We start from the raw sequence: 21,658 nt of genomic DNA on the forward strand, positions 1-21,658 counted from the left end.
AGCTAGATGATTTGTTTGTTTATTCAAGTCCTTTATCTATAACTGCAAGAATAATACTGCCCCTAATTCCATTTATTTTGGACATTTCTATAATTTTGGGACAAACCAAAATCCTTATGCTTTTTGACTAGAACTTCAACAATTGCTCTCTTAGATATGAGATGCATTCAAGGATGTGATCCAGTAACTTTGGAGACCTGTAGACTGTGACTCAGGTTGCAAACTGTATAGGAACCTACCCTGCCGTTTTATTTATGTCTTGTCTCTGGCTGCTCTTCTTCTGAAGAGAAAGACTGTGACAGCTATTGTGACTTCATAGCCTGAAATAGTACCCCCACACAACCCTTCACACAATGTTTGCAGATCTGTGCACCAGACATAATGGTCGCATAATTTCTTTTTTTTTTTTTTTTGGTCGCATAATTTCAAATACTGTCCCCTTTTCATTCATACAGAGGCAAGATCCAAATATCTCATTTGACTATGTCATTACATTTTCACTGCTGTTATAGCAGCTAGTAAAGGTCATATACTAATAAGGTTAGATGAAAGGATGAGGGATAATAAAAATGATTCCTTCTGATGTTGCTGTCACAAACATTTCTTTATCCTGAAATATATTCAAATAAAAAAGATTATATTAAAAACATAATGCACAAACTGACCCTATTTCAGTTCCTGAGTTTTGTTTATTTATAAAACCATTCACACGTGTCAACTATCTTTAATCTCCCATTTTTAGTGATGTGTATACTTAAATAATGTAGAGAAATCTTCAGTTACTCACTCAGGTGTCGCTAAGATTTTTATGTTTCTTTAAATTAGCATAATTCTGGGAAAAAAGAAATTCCACTTTTATTATAAATACAACACTTATTGTGACTCCTAGGCCTGGTGAAGGAATCATTAAACAGATATATTTTTTCCTTGAGATATCATGCTCCTATGCCTATGTTCGTGGCATAAATCAGGCTGAGAAGGCATGCTCTCCCTGAGGGTGCCCAATTGGGTTGAAATATCTTTCTGCCTGGAGTCATATGGTTTGGAATCTAATCAAAATGTGTGGATTAAGATTCCTGAGCATTTTGACAGTCTTAGGAACAGATAGGGATGGCAAAGAGAGTCTCTAAGTAATTTCTGTGTCAATGCTTTTTCTCAGACATTGACAATGGTAAAAGGAAAATATAGCTTATTTTAATTTCCAGTAAATCAAGTATGGCTTCTATGTGTCAAGTGTGTGATTTAGTGTGCACACATTAACTGCCTTCAAAGGATAACCTTAGAGACAGAAATGACAAGAGAACAAATTGAGTTTTATAAAAGTTGTTCTAAAAGTAATTTGTATAGAGGTGACTTCTATAAATGCAATGTGATTTTTAAAAACTACAGGGCACTTTTACCATCAATCATATACCTTTACAAAGTTTCTTCTTTTTTACGTTTTGACCATATAAAATTATAATTTTCAAAGCACTGAATAACATTTTAAAATAATAATAAAACTCTTTTTATTATTAGACAGAACGAAAGTTAAGAAAATTTTAGGAAGATTAATACAGAGCTTTATATATATGAAGGATATTTTCTCAACACACTGCTAGTTTAGATATCATGTTTAATGTAGTAAGGGTTAGTGCTTCAGAGAATATTTGCAACAAATAAATAACATTAAGTATCCAAGAGCCTGCATCACCTTCGCATGACAACTGTAACTTTAATAACTTCCAAAATAATCATCTTTAACCATAATTGATCTCGCCCTATTGTTCATAAATATTTTATTCCACCCATGGTAGTCCCTCTTTCTTGAAACCTGGCTCATCTGAAGGTGTTTTCTGATCATTAGTTTATAGTTATAGTGATCGTATCATTTTATGACTGAAATTTTCATAAATTTATCAGTCATGCTTGCCCTTCCTCTGTGACACTCTTCACTATACCTTAAGTAGAAATACACTTGACTGTGGAAAGCATGTATGGGTTAGCTGTGTAGTTAAGTCTAGAGGTTGCACTCTTCGTAGTCTCTAGGTAAGAGTCTCGTCTCTCTTGAGTGTGTCTGTCTGCTGATATGGTAATGGTCAAGATGTCTTCTTCACTGCTATCTCTGCCTGAAAAGGACACAGGGTGGTGGACCGTCTCTCAGTATTGATTTCTCACAACGTGATCTATCTGGACCTCTCTTACTGAGCAGATGTTCCCCAGGACAGTTAGAGTCTGTGAGTTTTTACAGAATGTGTGATGAAAGGCTTTTTTTTTTCTCATCTGGAAATTTAGTCTCTGTGGTACCCAAGGTCACTTTAATTATAGCCTATTGATCAAATAGTTCTGTAAGACTAAGCAGGATTCAAAAGAGAGGGACTACAATGGATTGATCAAACTATACTGGCAAAGTGGGGAGAAATCTGCTATGGTTAAAATTTGTTATGTTGGAGGTTATCAAAGGTTAGCTTTATATGTAAAGACAGACAGTTGGCTGATGGAGTCCCTCAGATACTTCACTGTTATTCTTACTTTTGTCTGTCACTTTTCTAGAGAAAATAAAAAGAATCCAAAAATAGGAGGTTAAAAAAAGGAGCGTTGATTTAGCTCTAGGGAATCAAGGTCTGCATTTATTATTGTGCATTGACTCTTACCCTCCGCTCACTGAGTAGATACCTGGGGTGCCACTTTATTGATACTTAAAGAATAGAAATTGTTATTCGTGTTTCCCTAAACTTAACATTGCTCTTCTCTTTTCATAAGTTCAGAATTTAGATGAATCATATCATTATTACCTGTTACATATGAATGTATTATCCATTTTTCTTCTCATGAACAGGATAATAAAACAATGTGAAGAAGGGATTTGAAATATGTTAAATATGATATTTGTAGCTTCAGGACATGGGGCAGGAAGGAAGAGTCTGGGAGTTGAGTGGGACTGGGTTTCATGATGTGAAATTCAAAAGGGATCAATACATGTTTTTTTGAAGGTGGCTTAGAAGTGGTAGGAGCTACATTATGCAAGCATCTTTATGTTCCCAGAGGAATGAAAAAGAAAATTTGCAGCAATGGTCACTGCACTAGGGACTCACGGGAAAGAACATCTGCCGTGTGCGGTGGTGCCCCTTGCGCATCATAAAATAGAGGAGAGCTGTCTCACTAAAACAGAAGCTTTTGGAATTCAGAACACAGCAGGTAACAGATGTTTCAGTCAGATGGTCAAGCTAAAATATGTATTATAACTGGCATTCCAGGCAGGAAATAAACTGGATTTATAATGTACACAGGGCTTTAATGACCCTGTACTCAGAAAAGTTTTATTGTTAAATTTAACATTTTTTTTTTATTCAGAGGCTGTGATACCATTCCTGAGAAAATCAGCGTTGTTTGCAAAAAAGGTATTTGGCTACTGTTTACCAATACTGCGTGGTGAAATGTGTTAGCCTATTGTTTGCCAATATTGGCTTTTAATTTCACCTAGAGAAATATATTATACAAATCAATACTGGATTCTATATTTCTGCCTATATTTAATATGTGTGAAGTATTATATAAACATTTATAATAAATATTTTATTTAGCTTTTCTTGTTAGTGGATAGACTTGAGACTAGCAAAATCACAGCAATATTGGGTAGTTTTTGAATGTAGATTTCAGCCTGAGTTTGTTGCCTTCTCAGATGCAATGGCTTCACTTACAGATCAGTCTTGTGTGGCTATTACAAACTACTTTTGGAAAGTTCCTTTTTCCTTTTTTGTTTTGGTATTTTAAAGTATGAATGTAGATTTAAAAAGAACCCACAGAGCAGAATTAGCAATGTAAGATGATTAAAAGTTAGGTTATTTGTTTGTGAGCTGTGAATAATACTATAAAATATAAAATAACCATATCTCCAAGTCATAGAATTATAACTGAACACTATTACTCAACAACATAATAACAAACTCATAAAATTGGCCAATTTATAGGCATCAAACAAGGGAGGAATTGTGTTTGTTTTACTCACCAGAATATTAAAACATGGATAAGTGATTTACTTAAGCTCCCTGACAAAATTGCCATTTCTAGGCTGGATCTCTCTAGGCATCATGGCAGCATCCTTTACAAACCTGGTTAATGTGAGGATGACTCTGACTCTCCCTGACTGTGAACTCATTTCGAATGCTCTTGCTGTCGCTGTAGCTGTCTCTTTTCATCTTGAAACTAGCACTGATGGTAATTACCTAGTCTTCCCAATGCTAAGCTTTCTAAAGCGTCTCTGACAAGCAACTCTGCCGTGTTTCACCAACTGTCATTCAGAGACACCCGCGCCACTCACAGATTATTGGACTTAATTGCAAGTGCACTACGACCTGTATGATATAAAAACAAGAGGCCAGAACCAAATTGTCCCACAATTATTACTGAATGTCATCTTCAAAGAACCTACCAGGGAGATCAGATGAACTTAGAAAAGGAAGTGTGCTTTTAAAATATGTTACTCTTATGGAGTTCATTGTAGGAAGTCTTTAACCGTGATCTTAATAATAAAACCTTATCTTCTCAGATCAGCCCCTTACTAATACTGTTTCCTTTATTACAAAAACGTTGCGTCAAATCTTCACAATTGGAAAAAGCATTGTATCCTTTATTAGCTCCTCTCTCCTACCGACAAAGTACAGCCAGTAAAGATGTCATTCTTGTTCTTTGAAAGCAGTAGATTAGTCTATTTTCTCATGGGGTTTAGTGAAGTCCTTCAGCAGACGTGACTGGCAGGAGAAGAGGCTGCACACTCTGCCTCCAGGGAATAGATTGCTGACTTGATAAATCTTCTGGTCACAAAAGGTCACCTTTTGATGTTTGGAAGCAAGATTGACTCACTAACAAATACCAGCAAAAGATCTTTCTGTCATGTAAAATATAAAGAAAACAAACTAATATTGAAACGGCATTTGCATGCTGGCAACGCCTTTCCCCAGACAAAGCACGGACGCAGTCTTTTCTCCTGAATATCGTGGAGGTGATTTTTTCCCCCACTTAAAGTCACTGCTTCAGGAAAATAGATACTTTCTCATCTGTTCAGATTTACAGAGAGCTTTGCAGAAAACACATAGCATAAGCCCCCAAAAGGAAATCTTAAGGAAAAAACATGACTATGAGACCTCCCTGAAATAGTACTTTGATATAGAAAAGAAATATTTTAAATTAGAGGAGCCTTGTCCAAAGTTCTAGAAATGAGAACATCAGACAAATTCTTATTAAAAAAAAACCTTATGATCTATACTGCAATATAATTTATAATATTGTTCTTTGAAACATTCATTTGTGAAATTTAAAAGAAGCAGAAATAAAGAAAAGCTTTAGCTAGTCATCCCCCTGAGCGCCTCCACCCATTCGGATAGTTGCAGATTTAAAATAAATCTTTCCTTCTTTTATCTTCTTTCAAGATTCCATTGAAAAATTAAAACAGTCAGAATACACGATGGCGGTGATTCCTTTGGAAAGGATGACAGCGATGTATGCACGAGCCACTTCATTCCTTCTGCACTTCTTTCATTCTTAAAATTATATTCTTAGACTGATTTTATTTTATGTGCTTGAGGGTTTTGCTCTCATGTGTTTCTGGGCACACAAAGTATTCCTGATTTCTGTGGCAGTCAGAGAGGGCATTACAATCTCTACAACTTGACTTATGGACTTTTGTGGCCCACCATTTGGTTGACAGGAATGGAACCCAGGTCTTCTTACAAGTACAGTTATGTTAAACCCTGGACCATCACTCCAGCATCTCTATCATTTTAAGACCATTAATAATAACTTCATCTCTTACAGTCTCGATTGCTTCTTGTGTGTCAAGTAAATGAATCTCACTAATTCCTTGGAGTGGGTGATTTACTATATATAATTTCTTGATGATGCAAATCTATCTGACATATGGTACAAAGATAAGTGACTAGTTTTAGCATAAACACACAGACATGCCACTATTACTATATTGTGATACCTGGCAAAAATTCGAAAACAAAACTCTGTACATATTAATTGATTGCTAATGCTTTGTAAATTTAATAATTGCATCAGATATTAGAATTTTCAATATCACTGACCATACCTACTCTCATTTGCATCTCCAAAGCATTCTTACCAAAACAAAACTTCAACTGGACAATATGTGTATCTCATATAACTGGAATTTTTAAATAATGTGCAATTGTCAGTGGCTAAAGTTTACTGAAGAATTTATGGAACCACACAATGTTCAGTGCTAAAGACAGAGAGCTGTGGTGTTAGGTGTGATCTTTGTTGGCACTGTCCTCAGACTGTGTACATGATATTCACAAATGTCTGATTGTTCATTGACAGTAGTGTACTTAAGCTTCACTTACATGTCTTTGTTTCTAATTTAAAATGATTGAACAAACTAAGATTGATGTGTCACTTACTTTTGAAATAAGATAGATGTGAAAATAAGACAGTGTTATTTTCCCAAAGAGGTAAGATTCCTTTAATTTAATTTAATTTAATTTAATTTAATTTAATTTTTACTTATTCACTTTACATTCCACTCCCTGCCCTATTCTGGTCATCCTCTCCAAAATCCTTCTCCCAACCTCCCCTTCTCCTTTGAATCAGTACCTCCCCATTGGGACTCCCCCCTACTTCAGAGGTCCCTCCTCTGAGGTGAACCAGCGTGGAGCTTCACCATCTTACTCACCCACTTACTTTCAGCCCAAAAGTCATTTATCCTGACTATGAAAAATGCTGGCATGAGGGATGGAGCACAGTCTGAGGGAATGGCCAACCAATAACCGGCCCAATTGAGACTCATCCCATGGGCAAGCACCAATCAGTGACACAATTAATGATACTTTGTTATGCTTGCAGAGAGGAGCAAGCTGTTTCAGACAGACATGGAAACACACAGCCAAACAGCGAAGGGAGCTCTTTTTATGGAAGAGTAAAAAGAAGGATTGCAGGTCCTGGAGGGGATAGGAATTCTACAGAAAAACCAACAAAGTCAACTAACCGGGACCCAAGGGGTCTGTATCAAAGAACATACACTGACAGGACATGGCTTCCCTGTACATATGTAGCAGAGGTGCAACTTTTTCTTCACGTGTCCCTACCAACCTGAACAGGGACTATCCCAAATGCTGTTGCCTGTATATGGGGTATGTTCTTCTAGCTGAGCTGCCTTGTCTGGCCTCAGTGGGAGCTGGGATCACAGAGTCTTGAGGCTAGTATTCCCGCCTTGTGTGTGGATAGGAATCTTATAACGAGAGATCCAAAATATGCACAGACATACATAAGATCTATGGTAAAATTATTATTTATAAATTATTACCTGTAACTGGGGAAGCAAGATTGTTCCTAGATTGCTGACTCCTTGTAGATTTACTAAAATTTGTTTGCTGCTCTATGCTTCCCAATAACTGCACCTGCAGAGAGTAACACATCTTCCATCAAAGGATATCTTTAAATAACATGAAGGAGGCATGAAGAAAACATCACTTAACTTACCCAGCATCTTATTTTATACTTCCCACTTCTCCAAAAATTTGTGTGAGAGGAGTTAAATAATATTCACCTGGCAGTGCTTAGTGCAAATTCTCTGGACACGTTCATATTTTCTGTCTGTATTTATATCACTTGCATTTGAGGCGAGCACAGTTCCCCACCATACTTCAGTGCAAAGTGTCTTTGGGTTATAAATCTCTGTCAGGATTTTATGTCCTAGAAAGCTGCGAAGAACACTGTGACAGGCTCAAAGACCCCATATATCCCCCCAAAAAGTCAATGAGTAAGTAAATAAATGATCTTAAAATTTGCCATTTCTAATTTAATTGCCTAGATAGTAGCTTGGCATTGATTTCTGTGGCTTGGAATATGCCTTTAATCAGGGACATGTTTCAAGCATCCTTTAGACAAAAACCTCAGTATTAAGTGAACACTTTGCCTATAGGCTTCTTCTAAGTCAAGCTGCTCAGAACTTCCATATGGTAAATCTCTATGTGTTATTCACTGTGCCCTTAGCAGATGCGCACAGCCTGGCCACACAGGCAACAGCGTGTAAGTATTGCATCATGGTCATGGTCCTAGAAGAAGACAGGGTGACATGTATGGCAACTTTCTGTTTCTATTCGGTTATATACTTAGCTGATATCTAAAATTTTAGCATATGGGCAGATTATACAATGCTTAACTAAGTATAATCTGTTTTGTCTCATAAAATACTTATGTTTTGTTACAGTGAAAACATTTAAAGTTCTTCTTTCGCAGCTTGCAGAATTATTTGGTATGTTGTTGTCTGTTGATCCCCTCCTATGTAACAGCACAGGCAGCCTCTGTCTGACTGTAAGTTAATACTCATTGGTCAGTCCATTCAGTCTCAGCATTCCTGTGCCAGGCCTTTCTTACAGGCCTTCTCTTTTCAGTACAGGCCGATACCATACTTTAGATTGTGACTTGGTGGCCGTTAGAGCACCCTCTGGCAGTTTAAGTGTGGGCTTTGAGTGTGATATAGATCAGTTTTGAAAAAAAGTGCTTGGAAAAAAGTGAGGAAAGTGGCATCAAAAACTGACACCAAGATGACAGAAAAGTAAAAATGGAGCCATGGTCATAGACTGCTGTTCCATGGGCACAGACTGCTGTTCCATGGGCACAGATGCTGTTCCATGGTCATAGACTGCTGTTCCATGGTCATAGACTACTGTTCAATGGGCAAAGAATACTGTTTAGAAGATTGAGAATGTAAAGGAGAGGGTGGAAAAAGGCTGTGAAATTCTGGCTATGTATGAAAGACTATTAGGATTTTCTTTCTTTTTTTTTTTATTAACTTGAGTATTTCTTATATACAGTTCGAGTGTTATTCCCTTTCCCGGTTTCCGGGCAAACATCCCCCTAATCCCCCCCTCCCCTTCTTTATGGATTTTCTTAAACTGACATAGCTTTGTGTGGATTGTCCCACTGGAGGAATTGTGTGACCATAACTCTGCATCTTGCAGGTTTCCCCAGGGACAGTCAGGCATGATTTGTGAGGAATGAGAGCAATCTAGTTTGATTCTCATGATTATAAGCAAACCTGGAAGTTTGCTGAAAATGTACAAATTATGTTATCAATATCATATATCATATCATGTGTGTTTTATTTGAAAAATAAATATTTGACAATATTGAAAAATGCAAAAGAAAACACAGATGGTACCTTAATGTTCAAGGCATCATTACTTTACTACATTTGATGAGTATTTGTTAACTTGCTTTTATCTAATAAAACCAGATACTCTTTGTCTAAGCCCTTTAGTGAATTCAGATGGGTGGGATAATTACAGGCAGCAGATTCCTGTTAAATTTATTTTCCACTCTGCTACCTCAGTTTAGTAAGAGTTTACAAATTAACAAAGGAAAATGGAAAAATATATTAATAAAGTATTTTATGCTTTCTAAAGCAAAGAGATAGTACAGAAGATAAGAATTATCTAAACAAATATACTTCTGCTTGGTGGCCTTACCCATCCTGGGGCTTATCATAAACAGCAACTCTGATTAAAATAAAGATGGTATATCCATTGGCGAATAAAACATTCAACTTAGAAAAGTATTTAAGCAAACAAAACATAGCTGTATGATGTGTGCACATATTGCACACTACTGCAGTAAGGAAGTAAGGTGATTCACTGAGTTCCTCCTAGCAAATGAGAATTAGACATGTAAATGCCCCAATTATCAATAGATAGCAAAGGAATTTACTTAATATGTAACTAGGAAGTAATTTCAATGTATTCATGCACTGCAAACTGTTACTTGGTTTCTGCTCAAAACAATTAGGCAACCATGAAAAGAAAGGGAACAGTTTGATTATATTTCTAAACCATAACACCATTTTTTTTATTTTGGATTGGAATAGGAAAAGAAACAGATTCTTGCATCTACAGTCTTACCCCATTCTCTTCCATTAATTTATTATTATCCCTTATTGTGACTTTTTCCAGGTAAACATAAACAGCTATTGTCATATACCTTTTACTAGTTATTTGCAAGGCAATATATAAAATATATTTCTCTGTTCTGTCTAGCATTCTGATAATTGTATGTTGGAAGCATAATTTTTGAAATGGCAAGAAAAGAGGCATTATCTGTTTGGCTACACTGTCACCTCATTTAAGTGAGTGTCAGGTTTGACCTTTTAAATGCAACTCCTCGGGACCAATAGAGAGAATACTTCACTGCAGACTGCCCTCCATTCCCAACTCTTCAATCCTCCTGCCCTGATTCCTTTCTATAACATTTATCCTCATTAAACAAAGCATTTAAGATATTAGTATTTACGATCTTTCCCTCATAATAAATAGATATCTAGACTCAAAGAGCTTTTGTTTTCTGTCATTTAACAGTACACATGTGATGGCAGAGACCAGTCTAAGCAGAGGGCAGGGTCTGAGAAGGGTGGATGCAGGAGCAGTGAAGGAATGGGAGGGTCAGCAATGGGAAATCATTTGATTCATGTGAGACGGGAAAGAAGAAACACATCCTGGTATGACTTCTTCCACTCTGATAACTTTTGTTTCTTTCAGGCTTTACTTGTACATATAATCATTTACTCAGCAATTTTATTCATTGATTACACAGCTTTTCAAAATATGTTTTCTTCTAAAGTCTTCCTTGATTCCATAAGGACATTGAAAGAGGAACAAAAGGAACACACAGCAAATTTATAAAAATTAAATTTAACATTATAAAATCAGATTTCTTTAATATCAATGTAGGTTGATGTTGAAATGCAGGTGAGGGCTGGCATGAGTTAGGTAAAGGCCATGATTGGATAGAAATAAGACTGGGACAAAGTGTTTGTAAGGCAGGAGAGAAGAAGAAGGGAGGAGAATCAAGATGCATACAGAGAAAGATGACCCAGATCCGCGTGATCTTGAATTGCAAGGTCATTGGGATAGATGTCTGAGGGTAAATTTACCTTATCTAGGTGGATGGTTTATGTCCTTATCAATCGGTTGTAAGCTTATTGTGTGGATATATTGTTAAATTCTCAAAATTGAACATAGAAATCTGATTGTTTGGTTACAGTATGTTGAGTCTTCATTTTACCAGGTAGCTGGGATAAGAGTTCCCAGCTAGCCGGGGCTGACCAGAGCAGCTAGCTATGAGAGCAGAGAGACCACTAAGGCTAAAATCAGCCGCCACTGCGATAATGTAATGTTAGTTGTATATGGCACTCCAGTGCTGGCACTAGTGTGAGTGAGAGGCAGCCAGGAGAGATACTAATCAGAGACAAATTAATGTTAGTTCTATATGACCCTACAGTGCCAAACTAACAACAGGGAGTGATTGCCCAGGTCCGTGAATACCAGGGGGGTAGCAGGAAGCAATGAGAGGCAAGAAGCACTCGTCACAATTACTTTTTATTTTTAACACAACATACCTTCTTCCTTAAGATTGGTGTCACAATAGCTGTTATAGAAAAACTATACAGGATGACTCTATTTGAATTTGATTTTGATTCAATTTGGCATAAGATTAATAGATCAAAAGTTATTTCCTACTACCTTTTATACATGGTAAAAGTCTTGGAAAGATCAGGAATTCCAGGCCCATACCCAAACATAGTAAAAGCAATATACAGTAAACCAGTAGCCAACATCAAACAAAATGGTGAGAAACTTGAAGCAATCCCACATAAATCAGGGACTAGACAATGCTACCCATTCTCTGCCTGCTTATTTAATTTAGTATTCAATTTCCTAGCCAGAGAAATTAGCAAAAAGAAGTCAAAGGGATACAAATTGGAAAAGAATAAGTCAAAATATCACTATTTGCAGATGATATGATAGTATACTTAAGTGATCCCAAAAATTCCACCAGAGAACTCCTACAGCTGATAAAAAAAAAAAAAAAAAAAAAAAAAACTTCAGCAAAGTGGCTGAATATAAAATTAATTCAAACAAATTGTTAGCCTTCTCTACTCAAAGGATAAACAGGCTGAAAAAGAAATTAGGGAAATGACACCCTTCAAAATAGTCACAAATAATATAAAATACATTGGTGTGACTCTGACCAGGCAAGAGAATGATCTGTGTGACAAGAACCTCAAGACACTGAAGAAAAAAATCGAAGAATATCTCAGAAGATGGAAAGATCTCCCATGCTCATGGATTGGCAGTATTAATATAATAAAATTGACCATCTTGCCGAAAGCAATCTACAGATTCAATGTAATACCCATCAAAATTCCTGATAGAGTTAGAAAGAAAAATTCGCAAATTCATCTGGAATAACAAAAAACCCATGATAGCTAAAAGTATTCTCAACAATAGAAGAGCCTCTGGGGAAATCACCAACCCTGACCTCAAGTATTACAGAGCAATCCTGATAAAGACTGCATGGTATTGGTACAGAGACAGGCAGGTAGATCAATGGAATAGAATTGAAGACACAGAAATAAAGCCACACACCTATGGTCACTTGATCTTTGACAAAAAAGCTAAAATCATCCAGTGGAAAAAAATTTTCAGTAAATGGTGTTGACTCAACTGGCAGTCAGCATGTGGAAGAATTCAAATTTATCTATTCTTATCTGTTTGTATAAAGTCCAAGTGGACCGAGGATCTGCACATGACAGCAGATACACTGAAACTAATAGAAGCAAAAGTGGGGAGGAGCCTCAAAAACATGGGCGCAAGGGAAAATTTCATAAACAGAACACCATTGGCATATGTTCTAAGATCAACAATTGACAAATGGGACCTCATGAAATTGCAAATCTTCTGTAAGGCAAAGGACACTGTCAATAGGACAAAATGCGAACCAACAGATTGGGAAAAGATCTTTAACAATCCTACATCTAGTAGAGGGCTGATATACAATATATACAAAGAACTCAAAAAGTTAGACTCCAGAGAGTCAAATAACCCTATTAAAAATGGGGTACAGAGCTAAACAAAGAATTCTCAATTGAAGAATATTGAATGGCTGAGAAACACCTAAAGAAATGTTCAACATCCTTAATCATCAGGGAAATGCAAATAAATCTACCCTGATATTCCACCTCACACCAGTCAGATTGGCTAAGATCAAAACCTCAGGTGATCGCCAGAGAAACCTGGCTTTACTATGGCAGTTGGAGGAGCAGCAGTGATCACACGTCAGATTCTAGAAAGAACTGGATTCTAGTTTCACGTAATCATAAGAAAAGCTATGTTTGCTATGCAGTAAGGATCAGAAGATCTGACCCTGGTTGAAGAACCATTCCTGGTTGCAGAATACAGAATTTTATTTTCCACTTCATCTTTCCAGATCATCCTAGGGGACCTGTAAGATTCCATCTGGGAGATCACTAGGAATCCTTGGAAGGGAAAGAAGGAACATTGTTTGTTGGAATAAAAACAGGATCGGATTAAATGAGTTCCAGATACAGGATTCTCAAACTCGTGGACAACAATTTGCTGAAGAAGTCAACTTTAAGAAATCAACTCGAAGCAATATGCAGAGAAGATAAGAGGAAGTGCCTCCGAGAAGAAGTCAGCTGATTTGCAGCTGAAGAATCTTGATCCAGCCCTCCAAAGAAGATGGGGTGATCACTCTTCTGAAAACCCCCGTTCTGGTTCTGTGCAAAAGACAAAAAAGGATAAGCAGAATACTCCTGGCAATGAAGACTAGACAGTGGCTGAACAAGTGAAGTCCCCCAACCCCTCAGAAGAAAAGGGCATGGGCGGACACCACTGTGGTGAGTGGGGGAGGGGTATTCACGAGTAGGATGGAGGTAAACGCTAATATCCTTGAAGAATTAAAACCATGGCTGTTGGAGGAGTGAGCCATGGTTACTAAGCAGAAGGAGTTGATTCACCTCCCTGCTAAAAAGAATGTAAATGCCATTCTTGAGGAGTATGCCAATTGCAAGAAATCACAGGGAAGTGTTGATAATAAGGAGTATGCAGTTAATGAAGTTGTGGGAGAAATAAGAGTATTTCATTGTGATGCTGGGCACTCAGCTGCTCACCAAGTTTGAAAGACCTCAGTATACTGAGATTCTGCTGCTTCACCCTGGTGCATCAAGGTAGCAGATCTTTGAGGCACCACATCTAATGAGATTATTTGTAAGAATTGGGTCAATGTTGGCCTACATGCCCCTTGATGAGAAAAGCCTGGCATTGTTGTTGGGCTATCTACATGCTTTCCTTAAGTATCTGGAAAAGAATTCTGCCTCTCTGTTTCCTGCCAGTGATTATAAAGTGCCTTCTGCTGACTATCACCATAAAGCCCTGTGCAGGTGTACTGACTACTCACTATTGTCTGGTATCCGTAACCACTTCTGTTTAGAACTTTCATTGTAAAATTGGTGTTCTTTAAATCTGTCAATATAAAACAGGGCTTATGTTTCAGTTTGTTTGTTGTTCTGTTGTATACGGAACATAAAAGGAATGCGCACTTCCTTTCCTCATTTCAAAATTGCTTCCCGTGTATTCAATAGAACATTTTATTGCCTAGTTGACAACATTGCTTGAACGCTGTTGGTTCTATTCCTTTGACACTACACAGTTTTCTAATATGTGTTAATGCTATGGTCCCTATTGGCAAAGGTTCAACTTAATGTATATATCTGGAAAACCATGCATTTGCTTTTTTTTTTTTTAATGGTGCTTAACATCTGTAAATAGCCCATCCTCTGCAAGCCCATCTTTGTTGTTTTTTGGGCATTCATTCTATCTTTGCCTAAATTGTTGAATGGTGGTGATTTCTTTCCTGGTTTCTGCAGTTGAGTCTAATGCACGTTCTGACATGATAGATGCAATGCATTATTGTATAGCCAGTTTTCTGAAAAGTTGACACTTTAAGAATTGTATTTCAGATCTTAAATAAAACTTGTTTCATAATTAAGAAAAAAACTCAGGTGACAGCAGATGCAGCAAGGATGTGGAGAAAGAGGAGAACTCCATCATTGTTGGTGTGTTTGCAAGCTGGTATCATCACTCTGGGAATCAGTGTGGAGGTTCCTCAGAAAATTGGACATTCTACTATATGAGGACCCAACTATACCACTCCTGGACATATACTCAAAAAGATGCTCCAAAAAATAACAAAGACACATACTCCACTATGTTCATAGCAGCCTTATTTATAATAGCCAGAAGCTTGAAAGAACCCAGATGTCCTTCGAGAGAGGAATGGATACAGAAAATGTGGAACATCTACACAATGGAGTACTAATCAGCTATTAAAAACAATGACTACTTGAAATTCTTAAGCAAATGGATGGAACTAGAAGATAACATTCCAAATGAGGTAACCCAATCACATAAGAAAACGCATGGTATTCACTCACTGATATTAGCACAAAACTTGAAATACCCAATACAATTCACAGACCAACTGAAGCTCAATAAGAATGAAGAACAAAGTATGGATACTTCAGTCCTTTTTAGCAGGGGGAACAAAATAGTTAAAGGAGGAAATACAAAGTGTGTAGCAGAGACTGGAGGAAAGGTCATCCAGAGACTGTCCCACCTGGGGATTCATTCTATATGAAGCCACCAATCCCAGTCACTATAACTGATGCCAAGAAGTTCTTATGGACAGGAACCTGATATGGTTGTCTCTTGAGAGGCTTTGCCTGGACCTTACTGATACAGATGAGGATGCTTGCTGCTAACCATTGGACTGAGCATAGGGACCCCAATGGAAGAGTTAGAGAAAGGAGATAAAGAGGTTTGTAACTCCATAGAAAGAACAACAATATCAACCAACCAGAATCTCCAGTGCTCCCATGGACTACACCTTCAACCAAAGAGTACTACACATAGAGGGACCCATGGCTCCATTTGCATATGTAGCAGAGGATGGCACTGTCTGGCATCAATAGGAGGAGAAGACTTTGGTCCTTTGAAGGCTCGTTTTTCCAGTATAGGGGAATACCATGGTGTTCAGGTGGGAGTGGGTAGGTGGGAGTATCTTTATAGAAGCAGGGCGGGGGGCAAGAAATGGGGAGGAAATAACATTTGAAATGTAAATACATAAAATATCCAATAAACAACACAAACTTCAAAAAATCGTAAAACATACAAATGATATTACACAGTATGTTTTGTCACCAGCCTTCTCTAATGGAAAGAGACAAGAACTAAGCCACCCCGAATGATACTGTTCAGTGGTACCAGCTAGAACATTCCCCATTTCCTCTTGGGCATGGGATAGGTGAATAGTTATGTGTTAACCCTGCTGAGGACAGGAGAATGCATGAAATCACAATGACAGCACCCTGCTTGAGAAAGATAGATAACTCATGGAGGTTGGCGCTAACAAAGAGAGTCTTCCCTCGCAGATTCAATTAAGTTTGCTTCTAAAGGGGCTGAGGAGAAGTTACAGGAGCTAAGAGCACTCGTTCTTTCAGAAGGCCTAGATCTAATCCCCAACACCTACATGGCAACTCACAGTGACCCGTAACTCACAATGATCTGTAGTTTTAGGGGATCTGACACTCTCTCTGGCCTCCATGAGCAGCAGGTGGACATCTAGTGCACATACTAACATGCAGCCAAAACATATGCACACAGTTAAAATAACAACAGATAAAATGAGAATTTTTATAATGCATTGGACCTTGAGAATTTGTTTTACTTTATTCGCTCTAGCTGCTGACTCCTGAAGTCAGCTACCATCTGTTTATAACGGACCATGATGGATCTTCCACATCCTCCCACTTTGTAGACAAAGGTTCCACCACATTTACAGTATAATGCTATGTGGGTATGTTTTAAGGGTGTATTATACCCCTTTTAAAGGCATAAAGTGGCAATTCTATGCACATTCCTCCCCCCACACACACAGACAATATTTTGCTAGGTTATATATGAGATTAATTTGTATATAATTTATTGTTAATGACTAACACTCTTGTTCAAATTCATAAGAATTTTAAAATATTCATTGTTAATGCTATAGACTGAATTCTGCTAAACAAAAGATTCTGAATTTTGCTTAGAAATAGCTTATATAAATTTTTTTATGTTTAACTATTCCTATCATTTTTGGTTCTTTTGTAAGTTTATAGGATTATTTACCTACATAAGCCTTTTAAAAAATAACAGGCATCAAATGTCCATAAGTCTGTGCATAATTACTTAATTTCTAGCTATTCCTGGCCTAAGAATCACATATTCTGTATCTTAGTTACTTAAAGTTGGGTCTATGTGGTTAATGGCACTAATTTCTTAATATCTGTCAGTAATCTACCCCTCGGGGCAGCATCAAATCAGACCAACCCAGATGAGTCTCTTGTATTCTCAGCTATTGCAGAACAAACTACCGAATGTCAATATCTAACTCTGGGAATATTGTTCACAGAGAAAGGGGGAAAGATATTAAGCAGAAATAAAGTCACACAGGGCGTGGTAGTGCTTACCTATAATTATAGTTTAGAAAGCTAAATGTAAGGGTTGTAAGTTTGAAGCCATGAGTCTTTATGAGGAGGTCTTCTGTCGAGTCATGAAAAGTAACTAAATGTCCAGAGTTTATAAATATGGCTCTTCTGCCTGGCTACCTTCATTCATGTGTTCTCACCATGTCCCTGCTTGCACTCTGCTTCTTTTTTTTCAGACATAAACATCATCTACCTTAACACTACAGTGTTGAAAAGAAATTTGCCTGACAGAAATAAAGATGTAACTATAAGACTACTAAAGAAATGCATCCCCCCCACACAAAAAAGAGAAACTCCCCAGAATTTCATGGTGGGAGAATGGAAAAGCCCTAGCTAAAAAAGGGGAACTTGTCTTTCACAACAGCAACAAACAGAAATGTATATGATTCTTACAACATTTCAGGCCATATTACAGGGAAAGACTGAACCCAGACAATAATGGATTAGTGGTAGGCAGGACCACAACTTGACTGTGACATATTAGATGTACATGTAGTTGGATTTCTATTTGGACTTTAATTTTACTTCAAATCCAAAATAAAATTAAAAATAAAAATACTTTACTTTTAATAGCTGGATAGTATTCCATTGTGGTTTAAAAGACAAAGATATGAATTTTGCAGGCATAATTTTGTTAAGGATGGATCTTAACAATATTATCTTGAGTGAGGTAACCCAGTCCTAAAAGGACACTCATTGTACTTACTCACTTAAAAATAGATGTTAACCATAAAAAACAAGATACCCATGCTACACTTCACAGACACAAAGAAGCTGAACAACAAAAATGACTTAGACTTGTAAATAAAGTAGTCATTACAGGAAGATGGAGGGAAGGAACTAGGCGGGAGAGGAATTGGGAGGGGAATGTGGGGCTGGGCTGTGATTCAGGATCAGGTGTGGGGAGGGACACAAGGAATGGCTGTATGGCCATGAGAATGAAAGGAAATCTGAACTGACAGGAGTGGGGAGGTGGGGGGCGTCTCCAGGACAAGACAGAGACCTGTGATAATGGAGGTGCCCAAGAATCAATGGGGTGGGGAGGCTGTCTTTAACTGTGACTCACAGTTAAATTGGGGATATGGATCCTGAAGAGGCCACCTCCTGCAGCCAGGTAGGAACACCCATAGAGTGAGCAGAGGAGCTGTTCTGTGACAGACTCCACCCAGTAGGTGACTGAGACAGATACAGACAAGCACAGCCAAACAGTGGATGGAGCTTTAGGATTCTTACGTAAGAATAGGAGGAAGAGGCCAGTAGGGAGGTAGGAACTCCACAGGAAGACCAACAGAGTCAACTAATCTGAAGCCTTGGTGCTCTCAGAGACTGAACCAACAACCAAAGAGCATACACTGGCTGGACCTAAGCCTCCTCGCACATATGTAGCCTACGTGCATCTTGGTCTTCAAGTGGGTCCAGAACAACTGAAAGCAGAGGGCTATCCCACAAGCTGTTGCCTGTTCCAGTGGTATGCTCTTCTAGCTGGGTAGCTGGGTTGCCTTGTCTGGCCTCAGTGGGAGATGATGCACCTAATATAGCAGAGGTTTGTCAAGGTTGGACACTTAAAGGAGAAGGGGAAATGGGTGAAGGATTGTGGGAGGGGCTGACCAGAGGGGAGTAGTCAGCAGGATGTAAAGTGAATAAGTAAAATTAGTTAATTAATTAAAAAGAGGACTCTTAGATCTCTGTATAATAATGATCCTTTCAAGCTTTGCTAAAAACCTTTATAAGTCTCTGTAACTGCCACAAGTCTTTTTGTTTTTTCAACATAGAATTGCTTGAAATGTGTTCTAGATGGCATATGCCCCCTCTGGAAGATAACATGATTTCAATGGGAAAAAGGGGTAACTAAGATATAATTTCAAGACAAGAGGAAATACAACAAAACAAAGCAAAACAAACATAAAAATACTCCTACTCTCTTTCCCAGAATTTAGCAATTGTATTTGTCTAAAGCAGAAAACTCAAACTGGCCTTCCATTAAAAAAAAAAAACAACAAAAGGGAAACAAAAACAAGACAACCCCCTCAACACAAACCTATGCTTGCATTCTGTGTTCTGCCCAGAGTTGCAAATAATCTTGTGATTGAATTTGAATCATCCAGGCCTGAATGTAGTCCTTCCATCGCTGCATAGGGGCCTTCTCTTTATAGATGGCTAAGACCAAGATGATGAACGTTTTGCTGGTAGAGGAAATGAGCCTTCGCCCCCAGCCTTAGAGAGAGTTAGTTGATATTCAAGTCCCATTGCTGTTCACACTGTCTCCGGGAACACTGGCAAGGTTAGGCCTATTTTTCTTGAGAGTCACTTAGAATTTTTCTGTGACCTTCTGGGATTGCTTTTATTCAGCCACCAGGAACTCTTTATTGCAACTGCCTTTGCCCCCGTGACCCCCAGTTGCCTCTGAAGCTTCACCTTTTGGTCTCTGCCAATCTGGACCTCATTTTCTCTCTGCAGCTATCAGCGCTGGCAGAATCTGCTACTAGAGGGAGAAGGGCAATTCCACCACTGCTAGATGTCATTAAGCAGCGAGGATGGAGAATTTACCCTCTTTGTTCTGCTCTCAAAAACTTGGAAACTAGGCGCAGTTTTAATCAGCCCACTGTGCTACCCGAAGCCAAAAAACCTCATGTGCTCAACTCACTCTGTGCAAGGCACGTGGTGGGACTCAAGTGTGTAGAGACCTGGGATGTTGCTACGTAGCACAGATATTCTTTTCCTTAACCCTTATTTTATTTCACTGTCGCTGAGATGGAATGCAGGTCTTGTACACAACAAGCAAACACCTTCACTGAACATTCCTGAATCCTCTACACTGAATTTTATTTATAACAGAGTACTCTTTTTTTTTTTTTTTTTTTTTTTGGTTCTATTTTTCGGAGCTGGGGACCGAACCAGGGCCTTAAGGCAAGCGCTCTACCACTGAGCTAAATCCCTAACCTTTTATAACAGATTCTTAAACACTAATTTAAAAGTTAGTTAAGATTTTTTTCTCCTGCATGTTACATTATATACATACATAAACATAAACATACACATATACATAATGGTGCTTAATACATTAAACATAAATGTGTCTTATACTAAAGACATATTTATTTGTAATAGATTTTTTTTAAAAAGTAATTTATGAAATGTCTTAGATATATGTAAAGAGAAATTTTAAAAAGCAGAAAAAATAAAAGAAAAAAAATCCCCCTAGGTTGTCTTTATTGTCAAAGTGGGCATGGCATTACCCTTCCTCCAGGATTTTCTCAGAAATCATGCGTCGTGCAGCACAAGGAGCTGGGATCAGAACCAGGACTTATGTGAGAGTGAAGATGCAGCATCCTGATTTTCTTAAAAGCAATCATGAAACAATTACCTTTGAAGCACACCACTGCTCCCAGGCAGGTCGGGGCTGCCAGCCTGTGCCCGTGTGCTGCACAGGGCACTGTCTCCCCATCTGTTCCATTTGTTGTACAAGTTCCACAGCATACTGCTACTATGACTTTGGTTGTATTCTACACTTCTCCAGAGTAATGAAAATTTAATTGTCCAACTCACAATTTTCAGCTTAACTAATTGTCTAACACAGTCAAATAAGTTTGGAAGATCTGTGTTCTAAATAGGACACACACACACACACACACACACACACACACACACACACACACGCCAACACACACACACAGCTGTAAATAGCATTGTTATGAACTTAAATATATTACAAAACATAAATAAAAATAAAACTTCTTAAATTTAATATAGTTAAGCTTACAAACGAAAATTGCATTTTATCAGAAAAAAAGGAACCTAACAGCAATCTATTGCATTACAGCCGGTCATTTCTGCTGTTTTGTTATCCTATTCAATTATTACTTGTATGTTTCAATTCCATCTCCATCAAAATTATCTCTACTGTTATTTTGAAGCATTTTTATACTTTTGGTTTTTTTCAAAATAAATACATATACTTCAATTAAAAAACCTTTGATGTGAAAGATTAACTGCTGTTTATATTGACTTAAGCGTATATTGTGGATTATTTTACATATAAATGATACTCATTCTGTTGTCTTTTGTCCGACCCTCCTGGGTCCGCAGCAGTGTTTGACCCCAGCTGAGGCCTTGCTGATGCGTGTAGAAGCCTTTTGTTCCTAAGAAAGGAACGCCCAGACCCTGACCCAGAAGTGACACACTTGGATGGTACACCTGGGCTATGGTCTGTTCCTGTCTTTTGTTCTCAGTCTTTTGTTCCTGGGGGCAGAAAGCTGGTTCTCCCACTGTACT

General features: G+C 37.9%; 1 pseudogene; it reads left to right on the plus strand.

Moving 5' to 3' along the window:
• Nucleotides 1-3,050: 3,050 nt before the first annotated feature.
• Nucleotides 3,051-20,089, plus strand: LOC116898379 (annotated as a pseudogene).
• The last annotated feature ends 1,569 nt before the right edge of the window (nucleotides 20,090-21,658 follow it).

The sequence above is a fragment of the Rattus rattus genome, chromosome 4 (assembly GCF_011064425.1).
Source record: "Rattus rattus isolate New Zealand chromosome 4, Rrattus_CSIRO_v1, whole genome shotgun sequence".
Lineage (NCBI taxonomy): Eukaryota > Metazoa > Chordata > Mammalia > Rodentia > Muridae > Rattus > Rattus rattus.